Below are 6,997 nucleotides of genomic sequence, written 5' to 3' on the forward strand. Positions count from 1 at the left end.
ATCAAGAACTTATAACTCGCATAAACAATCAACGACCTTCATCTTCAAAAACCATGAATCTTGATCTGATCTTTCTTCACAATGCCCGCACGACTCAAGAACACCGACACGTTCTTGCGTTGATCGCCTTGAAGTTGAATCACTTTACCAAGCTCTTTGTCTTGGACAACAGTGCCATTGTAGCAAAACTCTTTCTTCAAATCTTTTAATATCTTTTCATAACCGAGCTCCTTTTTCAGACCTTGAACCGTTATCAAGCTTTTTCGACCGTTTCGTTGTTATATACGGATATGAACATACTCCTTGACCCCGGCACCGCCACCTGATTCTTGCTCAATGTCGGAAAATGGATCGAAAGACGATGGGATCTGGACTTCTATATCAACCATGAACTTTGTTTGATTGTTGATGATGATTTGCTGTTCACAAACATAAAATCAAACAATCAGCCTCCCCTAGTCACCGACTTTGAACGATTTCTTGGTCCGATTAAATGAAATCGCATTAGTAAACTACCGGTTAGAAATTATTCATCGATTGGGATTGAGTTTGAAAAATGCTTATCAGTTCATTGGTGTTTTCAAAAAGCCAATAAATTAAAATGTGTTTGGCAATCACAAAAAAATCTTTATTAGTTTTTGAAAGGGTTAAAAAAACAGTTTTTCTAAAAGCCTCAAATCCTGGCTTTTCAAACTCAATCCCAAACATGCTCTTAATAGATGAAGTCCTGGTTGTAAAAATGGTTGTAAAAATCCCTGGTTAATCACTAGTCAGCACCCATCGACTAGTGGCCGATTAATCGCTATTTGGTTAAAATCAATCAAAATCGAAAAATTACATATAAATCAAATCCGATTAATCTCGACTAATCTTATTATCGCTAGTCCCTACCCGCCGCTCGACTAGCGCGCAGCGATATCTGTACAACCTAGGATGAACTCACATAAGTAGAAGGGATGAGCAACCTTCGGTACCGAATCGGTACGGAAGTTTTGAGTTTCGGATCGGTACGGTACCGGTATTTCCTGAATTTTTACTACCGGTACCGAACTGAATATTTCGGTACCGGCACCAAGATTTTGTGATTTTCGGGATGGGTATTTTCGGTACCGGTATGGTACCGAGCTCATCCATAAGTAGAACTGTAAGGTGCACAAACTGGTTTAAAACTCAAAACTGATTTAGGTTGAAACCAGTTCAATTTGGTTAACAAAAGTCAAAACAGGTTTATGATCGGTTTCGATTCGGGTGATACCGGTCTCTTGACCGGGTTATGATCAGGTTCGGTGCACAAACTGGTTTAAAACTCAAAACCGATTTGGGTTGAAACCTGTCCGGTTTGGTTAACAAAAGTGAAAACCGGTTTACTATCGGTTTCGGTTTAGGTGATGCCGGTCTCTTGACCGGGTTATGATCAGGTTCGGTTCGGGTTTTGACTGGTTTTTGCCCGGTTTCGGTTCGGTTAACCAATTTTGATGGAGAAAATTACAAATCGGTTCCAAACCTATATTCAGTTTCAAACCGGTTCGGTTTCTGTTATGAAAATAAAAGAATAATAATGCAATTAGTATACTGTTGAGGGACTTGGTGGTTATTAATATAACCCCAGGGGCGTTTTTGTACTAGGAGTGGTTATGAAATGAAATTGAAAATTCCCAAATCTCTCTCTCTCGATCTCTTTCTTCTTAGTTTCCCTCCATTTTCCAATTGTAATCCTAACAGTGGTATCAGAGCAACGATCCTTGATTGGAGCTCAACCACAACTGATTCTATGACGATAACTCGAAATCAGGATATCGAGAAATCGTTGAAGGATCATGACAAAGCTACTGCAACAATCAATTCCGTGCTTGAGATTCTCGTTAAACAGCAACAAGAGATGTTAACTAGTTTAAACACTCTTGCCTCCAGTCAATCAGGTCCTTCTAGTTTCAATTCTCAGTCATCTCATACCGATGCATCACTTTCATTCCGATTTACTCGAATAGGTAAACTCGAGTTTGACGAAACAGATCTAGAAGGCTGGATCTACAAGTGCGAGCACTTTTTCAGCTTAGATGAGACTCCAGAAGCTTCGAAATTAAGGTGTGCAGTCATTAATTTGGAAGGAGACGCGTTACAATGGCATCGGTCCTACATGAGAACCAGAAGGTTAACTGTGGCAGAGCTACCATGGCCAAATTACGTGCGAGCGATTACAAATCGATTCTCAGATGTGCTGGAAGAGTTAGCATCCATAACTCATTCAGGCGAGTTGAGTGACTATTGTAATTCCTTTGATTGTTTGTTGAACAAGGTGAGCATCACTGAGGCACAAGCCGTGAGCTTATTCCAAGGAGGAGGTTAAAGGACCGGTGAAAATGTTCAAACCGACAACACTTCACCAGGCATACGCATTGGCCAGAACTCAAAATATCAATAATGCTAGGTTGCTGAAGCAGCTATCACTCAATTCTGCAGATTACAGAGGCTCAACTTCCTATTCCAAAACTTATACTGAACCTGCTAAGGTATTACCTCCTAGTAATGCATATAAGCTTCCCTTATTACCTGCTCCACATGTTAAAAAGCCATTACCAGCACCTGTTCTAATTAATTCAGCACCTGTTAATTCTAGAAGCTAAACCAGCAAAGAATTAGAAATAAAAAGGTCAAAGGGAGAATGCTTTTGGTGTCCAGAGAAATTTGTTCCTGGTCAGAAGTGTACACGTAATCAATTGTATATAATAGAACTTGAAGATGATGAAGAGGTTTCAGTTATGAACGAGGCTGAACAGGAACCTGTTTTATCTCTTCATGCTCTATTTGGTTTACATTCTTATGCTACAATGAAGGTGCAAGGTACAGTTGGTACAAGACAACTGCATATTCTGATTGATTCAGGGTCCACTCACAATTTTGTGGACATTAAGTTGGCTAAGAGATTACAGTGTGTAGTCGAGGAGGTTAAGCAGTTAACTATTAGTGTTGCTGATGGGAAGCAATTGGTTTGTAATCAGGTTTGTCATGAATTTCAATGGTGCATGCAGGGCCATTGGTTTGCAGCTAAGGTATACTTAATTCCTTTACCTAGTTATGACATAATACTAGGAGTTCAGTGGCTTATGCACCTTAGTGATATAATGTGGAATTTTAACAATATGACTATGAAATTTGTTGTTGATGGGAATACTTGTGAATTGAAAGGAATAGAAAATAATAGTATGTCCGTGTGCTCTTTAGAAAGGATGTTTACTTTGTGGCAAAAGCAGTATATCAAAGATGGTTCTCAACTTTTTAATCTGCAACTAACTGCTGTCAATGAAGAATCACATATGGGATCCAAAATCCTACATAGTGAACCATCTACAGCTTTGCAACCGTTATTACAATCATATGAGGATGTCTTTGACACTCCTTTTACCACCCCCTAGGCCATTTGATCATAAAATTGTATTAAAAGAGGGATGTGGACCAGTGAATCAAAGGCCTTATAGATATCCTGCTATTCAGAAGGATATTATAGAAAAAATGACAAGATAACTCATTGAATCTGGTGTAATAAGAAAAAGTTGTAGTGACTTTGCCGCTCCTGTTGTATTAGTGAAAAAGAAGGATGGCCAATGGCGTATGTGTATGGATTACAGGAAGCTTAATGAGGTAACCGTTAAGAATAAATTCCCTATCCCATTGATTGAGGAATTGTTGGATGAACTAGGTCATTCTTCTATGTTTTCAAAGTTGGACTTGAGATCAGGATATCATCAGGTAAGAATGTGCCCTGATGATATTGCTAAGACTGCATTTAGGACACATGAGGGACACTATGAGTTTTTAGTGATGCCTTTTGGGCTCACTAATGCCCCTGTAACTTTTCAAGCATTAATGAATCATGTCTTCAGACCTTTGTTAAGGAAGTGTGTTTTAGTCTTTTTTGATGACATCTTGATATACAGTCATAATGAGGAACAACACTTGTTACATCTGGAGGAGGTTCTTAAACTGTTAAGGGAACATCAATTATATGCCAAGAGATCCAAATGCACCTTTGGTGGTTTAGCAGTGGAATATTTGGGTCATGTAATATCTTGGGAAGGGGTTGGTATTGATCCAGTCAAAATTGAGGCTATTAAGAGCTGGCCAATACCTCAGACTTTAAAGCAGTTAAGAGGGTTTCTAGGGCTTGCAGGGTATTATCGCAGATTTATCAAATCCTTTGGCATTTTAGCCAAACCATTAACTAATTTGCTAAAGAAGGATTCATTTCGGTGGAATGATAAAGCCCAAGCTTCATTTGATTAGTTGAAAGTGGCTTTTATCAACTGCCCCGGTCCTGGCTTTGCCAGATTTTAATCTTCCTTTTGCTATTGAAACAGATGCTTCATTAGGAGGGTTAGGTGCCGTGCTACTACAAGCAAAGCACCCAATTGCTTACATTAGTAAGGCCTTGTCTCCTAAACAATTAGTGCTATCAGTTTATGAAAAAGAATTGTTAGCCATACTTATGGCAGTCAAACAGTGGCACTACTATCTTATTATGGGAAGATTTACAATTCATACCGACCAGCAAAGTCTTAAATATTTGTTGGGACATAAGGTCACTACCCCACTACAACATACTTGGTTAGCCAAGTTACTGGGTTATGATTATGAGATTGTTTATAAGGAGGGCAAAGAGAACTTAGCTGCTGATGCTTTATCTAGGGTATCTGCAGCTTCATTATTTGTTCACAGGGTTTCATCTTTTGAACCCTTGCTGTTACAAAGGATTAAGGAAAGTTGGATTAATGATATTGATATAGCCCAGCTATTGCATCAAGTTCAGGAAGGAAAGTTTATGGAAAATATTAAATGGGATGGAAATCTTTTGTTTTGGAAGAATAGGGTTATGGTTGGAAAAAATGAATCTTTAAGACAGGAGATTATGAATTTATGTCATAATTCTCCTATGGGGGGTCATTCGGGTATCCACGCTACAGCCCAAAGAATTAAAGGCATGTTCTATTGGAAGGGTATTTCAACGATGGTTAGACAAACCATAAGGGAGTGTGATGTGTGTAAAAGATCTAAAAGTGAGCATGTGGCATCTCCAGGTCTGTTACAACCTTTGCCCATCCCCAAATCAATTTTTGCTGGCATTTCCATGGAATTCATTGGGGGTTTACCTAAATCTTTGGGAAAGGATACAATATTTGTTGTGGTTGATAGGCTGACTAAATACAGCCACTTTATACCCCTGTGCCACCCTTTTTCAGCAGCTGTGGTTGCTCAGGTATTCTTAGATAATGTGTTTAAACACCATGGCTGTCCGGTTACTATTGTTTCAGACAGGGATTCAATCTTTCTTAGTGGGTTCTGGAAAGAATTAATAGCTTCATTGGGTATTGAACTTACCATGTCAACGGCTTACCATCCTCAAACGGATGGTCAAACCGAGGTTGTAAACAGGTGTTTAGAAGGTTATTTGAGGTGTATGGTATTTGAGAGACCCCACACTTGGGCTAAGTAGCTGCCATTAGCTCAGTGGTGGTATAATACTACCTTTCACACTTCTATTGGCATGACTCCATATGAGGCATTATATGGATTTTCCCCTCCATTGCATGTCCCTTATTTTCCAAAAGATTCTATTATGCCTGAAGTGGATGCTTTTATGCGTGATAGGGAGTTAGCTTTGAAGGTGGTTAAAGACGCTTTAGTCAAGGCTCAAAATCGAATGAAACAACAAGCTGACAAAAAAACGTTCTGAGAGGTTATTTTCTGTTGGCCATTGGGTTTATTTGAGGCTGCAACCATACATGCAGAATTGTATGAGGTCTGTCAAGCATTCTAAGCTTGGGCCAAAGTATTTTGGTCCATTTTTAATTGTAGAAAAGGTTGGATCTGTTGCTTACAGGTTAGATTTACCAGATGAAGTTCAGTTGCATTCAACTTTTCATGTCTCTTTTCTAAAGGCTGCAAAGGGTTCCTCCGGATACTATTAGTCCTATTCCAGTGGCTTCTAGGTTCAGGTTGCAACCTTTGGCTATTTTGGAAAGGAAAATTGTTAAGCGGGGTAATCGGGCTACCATGCAAGTGTTGGTGCAGTGGCAAGGTCAAACTATTCAGGATGCTACTTGGGAGTATCTTGATGAGCTACATGTTCGTTTTCCAGATTTGGACTTACTTTCTTGGGGTCAAGAAAGTTAAGGAAGGGGTATTGTTACGAAAATAAGAGAATAATAATGCAATTAGTATACTGTTGAGGGACTTGGGGTTATTAATATAACCCCAGGGGCGTTTTTGTAAATTTTTAGGCGTTTATACACTACGAGTGGTTATGAAATGAAATTGAAAATTTCCAAATCTCTTTCTTCTTAGTTTCCCCCCATTTTTCAATTGTAATCCTAACAGTTTCGATTTGATTTTCATTAATAATCAATTAATCGGCAATTGATTGCTGATTAATTGCATACTAATTAGCTATTAATCACCTATTAACTCGAGTAATCCCGATTTTCACTTTTAACAAAGTGATCTATATTTATGTAACAAATACAAAAAATTAACCTATGCACATAATAAAATCAAAAAAACAATAAAAGATTCCACAATTCAACATAAAAACAAATCAAAAAAATTAATAATATTAAGAAGATTAGAACTAACCGATGAACTCTTGTCTTCTCTTAATAACAATAATAATAATAATAATAATAATATTGAAGAATAAGAATATGTGACGAGAAATTAATATGATGGTTGTGGGGGTTTTATAGAGAGAGAACCGGGTTATTTCTATGGCGGTGGGTTAAAGGTTTCCGGGTCAGGTCACACATGTGACGACAGCTCATAGTGTTTTCAAGAGTTTGCTGGTCACAATAATATAGAAGAGTTGTGATTTGTTATATTTCTTTATTATTAACCAATAGTTACGATCTAAGGTAATCGGTGATATTTGAGTTCCGAGACACCGGTTATTAGAGGTGTACAAATAAACTTAGCTGAAAATCAAATCGAAGCCGAACCATTTGAAATC

The 6,997-nt window shown here is 38.2% G+C and overlaps 1 pseudogene across 1 annotated transcript; it reads right to left on the minus strand.

The window, feature by feature from the left end:
• LOC143586643 (protein translation factor SUI1 homolog 2 pseudogene) lies at positions 1–6,684 on the minus strand (annotated as a pseudogene). Its single transcript, XR_013144742.1, has 2 exons — positions 6,628–6,684; positions 1–419 (listed from the first exon to the last, which is right to left on the minus strand). The product of XR_013144742.1 is annotated as a protein translation factor SUI1 homolog 2 pseudogene (transcript).
• Positions 6,685–6,997: the final 313 nt, after the last annotated feature.

This window comes from Bidens hawaiensis, unplaced genomic scaffold, assembly GCF_021521415.1.
Source record: "Bidens hawaiensis isolate Kalapana, Puna unplaced genomic scaffold, B.hawaiensis_p1.1 tig00034747_1, whole genome shotgun sequence".
NCBI lineage: Eukaryota > Viridiplantae > Streptophyta > Magnoliopsida > Asterales > Asteraceae > Bidens > Bidens hawaiensis.